We start from the raw sequence: 3,594 nt of genomic DNA on the forward strand, positions 1-3,594 counted from the left end.
CAGTTTCGTGAGGTTCTTCTCATGTTAGTTGTCCCAATTCTTGTTTCATTTTTGAGTGTGCTTTAGTTTTTTCTCTTAACTGATGTGAATTGCGGTAAATGTAATGCAGTCGGTACGATGTATTTTGGAACCTTGCTGCATTTTGTGCGTTGGATACCTAGCACCAGGTAGAGATTTGTGAGCCAATAGCGTGGGCTCCCAGCTTGCAGGCAATGCTTTGTTCGGACAGCTCTGTGTTTTAAGACCCATGACTACCGTTTTGCTTCAGACCTGCGAACTAGTTAGACTGTTTTGCTTCAGAACTGCTGACGTGGTTAGACTGTTGTGGAACGTATGCAATGGTTAGTACAATTCTTGACATTTGGGGACATTGTTGTGCATGCTGATTGTCAATTATGGAAGCTTTGTTGTAAAATATTGGCTTTTGAAATATGAAATGTACTCCCTCTGTCTCAAAATGTAGTGTCGAAAAACATCTTACATTGAGTAATAATCTTTGTTATGGTTTTTCATATTCTCAGTCGCTGATCTGGGCCTGAAGAAAAATTCCTTGACCAAAAGAAAGCAGGACACTCGGCAATCTGCACCACTGCCATGAATGCAGTAGAAATGTGGCACTTAGACACCTGCGAATTCGATAACCAAATTTTAGCTCTTTTGGGCGATCTGAATAGCACTTGTTTAGCCAAATTTCCGGATGGGAATGGGCCGACCTGGCCCTTGTGGCCCCAAGGTCAATTTAAGAGGCCACGGGTCGACCCATATAAAGAATACTTAGTGACTTTGTTGGCTGAATATTTCGGGCTGATCCAAATTCTTGCTTTACATTGTCTTGGACAAACAGGATGTTAAAATTAGGCACAATTTAATGGAATCCGTGTAAAAATTAAGATTTCTAATACGTGGTTAACAAAAAAATCAAGTCGTTTGCTTGTGGTTTTGTACATGCGCATCTTGCCGAAACATATGAACACAATTTTATTGTTCATATACAAGAGTGTTCGCCGGAAATTATTCGACAGACTACATCGCAAAATCGGATCTTACGACAAAGCCGTCACGACGACGATTGCAACTGCTGTGAGATATAGTAGTAAGACTATAAGGTGGGTTGACCCGTTGAATGATAACCCACAAGTATAGGGGATCGCAATAGTTTTCGAGGATAGAGTATTCAACCCAAATTTATAGATTCGACACAAGGGGTGCCAAAGAATATTTAAAGGTATTAGCAGCTAAGTTGTCAATTCAACCACACCTGAAGATTAATTATCTGCAACAAGTAATCAGTAGCAAAGTAATATAATAGTTTTGATAGTAGTGACAATATCAATTGTAACAGTAACAGTGATAACAGTAATTTTGTAGCAAGTGTAACAGTGATGATAGCAGTAGTAACTTAGTAGAAACAATATAAGATAAATTCGTAGGCATTGGATCGGTGACTTGTTGGATGATATTCATCATGAGACAGTTATAACCTAGGACGATACGACACTAGCTCCAGTTCGTCAATATAATGTAGGCATGTATTCCGTAAATAGTCATACATGCTTATGGAAAGAACTTGCATGTCATCTTTTGTCCTACCCTCCCGTGGCAGCGGAGTCCATATTGGAAACTAAGGGATATTAAGGCCTTCTTTTAATAGAGAACCGGAACAAAGCATTAACACATAGTGAATACATGAACTCCTCAAACTACGGTCATCACCGGAAGAAGTCCCGGTTTCTGTCACTCCGGAGTTACCGGATCATAATATGTAGTAGGTGACTATAACTTGCAAGATTGGATCTAGAACATGAATATAATGATGATAACATAAACGGTTCAGATCTGAGTTCATGGCACCCGGGCCCAAAGTGACAAGCATTAAGCATGACAAAGTCATAGCAACATCAATCTAAGAACATAGTGGATACTAGGGATCAAGCCCTAACAAAACTAACTCGATTACATGATGAATCTCATCCAACTCCTCACCGACCAGCAAGCCTACGAAGGAATTACTCACTCCCAGTGGGGAGCTCATGGAATTGGCGATGGAGAAGGGTTGGTGATGATGAAGAACGAAGATCCCCCTCTCCGGAGCCCCAAACGGACTCCAGATCTGGCCTCCCGATGAAGAACAGGAGGTGACGGCGGCTCCGTCTCGTGGATCGTGATAATTCTTTCTCCCTGATTTTTTTCTAGAAAAATAGGAATTTATAGCGTCGGTTTCAGGGTCTGCGGGGCCACCAGGTGGGGACAACCCACCTGGGTGCGCCAGGAGAGGGGGCACGCCCTGGTGGGTTGTGCCCACCCAGGGGCCCCTCTCGGGTAGGTCTTGGCTCCAGAAATTCTTATATTTGATATAAAAAATCCTCATAAAGTTTCGTTCAATTCCGAGAACTTTTATTTCTGCACAAAAGCAACACCATGGTAGTTCTGCTGAAAACAGCGTCAGTTCGGGGTTAGTTTCATTCAAATCATGCAAATTAGAGTCCAAAACAAGAGGAAAAGCGTTAGGAAAAGTAGATACGTTGGAGATGTATCAACTCCCCCAAGTTTAAACCTTTGTTTGTCCTCAAGCAATTCAGTTGATAAACTGAAAGTGAAAAAGAAAAACTTTTACGAACTCTTTTGCTCTTGTTTGCATAAATAAGCTTAAACAACACCCAGGTTTTCAGCCAACATTATAACTAACCATGCCGACAGTAAGTCTTAAAGATTATATTGACTCTTATCAATGATATAATCAGCTAGCGAGCAATAATAAGATATCTCAAACGGCAACACGTTGTCAAAACAACCATGATATAATCTGACAATAGTGGTATCTCGCTAGCCCTTTCTGAGACCGTAAAACATAAATGCAGAGCACCTCCAAAGTTCAAGCAGCGACTACACATTGTAATTCATGATAGAAAAGATCCAGTCATGATGCACCCAACATTAGCTACACACGATGCATAAGTCATGACAGCTGTGCTCTCAGGTTCTAGTGCTTATTTTAGAAGGTGATGACACAACATAAAAGTAAATAGATAGTCCCTTCGCAGAGGGAAGCAGTGATTTGCAGAGGTGCCAGAGCTCAAGTTTTAAAACAGAGATAAATGATATTTTGGGACATGCACCCTTTTCATTTACTTCACGACCATCAGTTATCAATATCTTCCATGCTAAGCATGCTAGTGGCGGTTCTCAAGCGATAAAAGTAAAGGTTTTGACTCCATTGGGAGTTTTTGTTTGATTATTTAAGAGATTAACTCTTTTTCAGTTTGCAGTTTGGGACTGGGCATCCCTATTACCGCCCTTTTCTCATGCGATGGCGAGTGAATAAACACTCGACCTGAGAATAACCCGCTTAGCATGGAAGATACCGACCACCTCCGGTCATTCCATGAACGATCCAGGCACACAAAAAGGATATTTATTTAGAAGTTTTTAGAGGTGGCACATGCAAATTTACTTAGGACGGCAGGGTAATACCGTATATAGATAGGTATGATGGACTCATCTGGAATAACTTTGGGTTCAAGATTTTTGATGTACAAGCAGAGTTCCCACTTAGTATAGGCGAAGGCTAGCAATTAGATTGAGAAGCGGCCAGCT

Source organism: Aegilops tauschii, chromosome 5, assembly GCF_002575655.3.
Source record: "Aegilops tauschii subsp. strangulata cultivar AL8/78 chromosome 5, Aet v6.0, whole genome shotgun sequence".
Lineage (NCBI taxonomy): Eukaryota > Viridiplantae > Streptophyta > Magnoliopsida > Poales > Poaceae > Aegilops > Aegilops tauschii.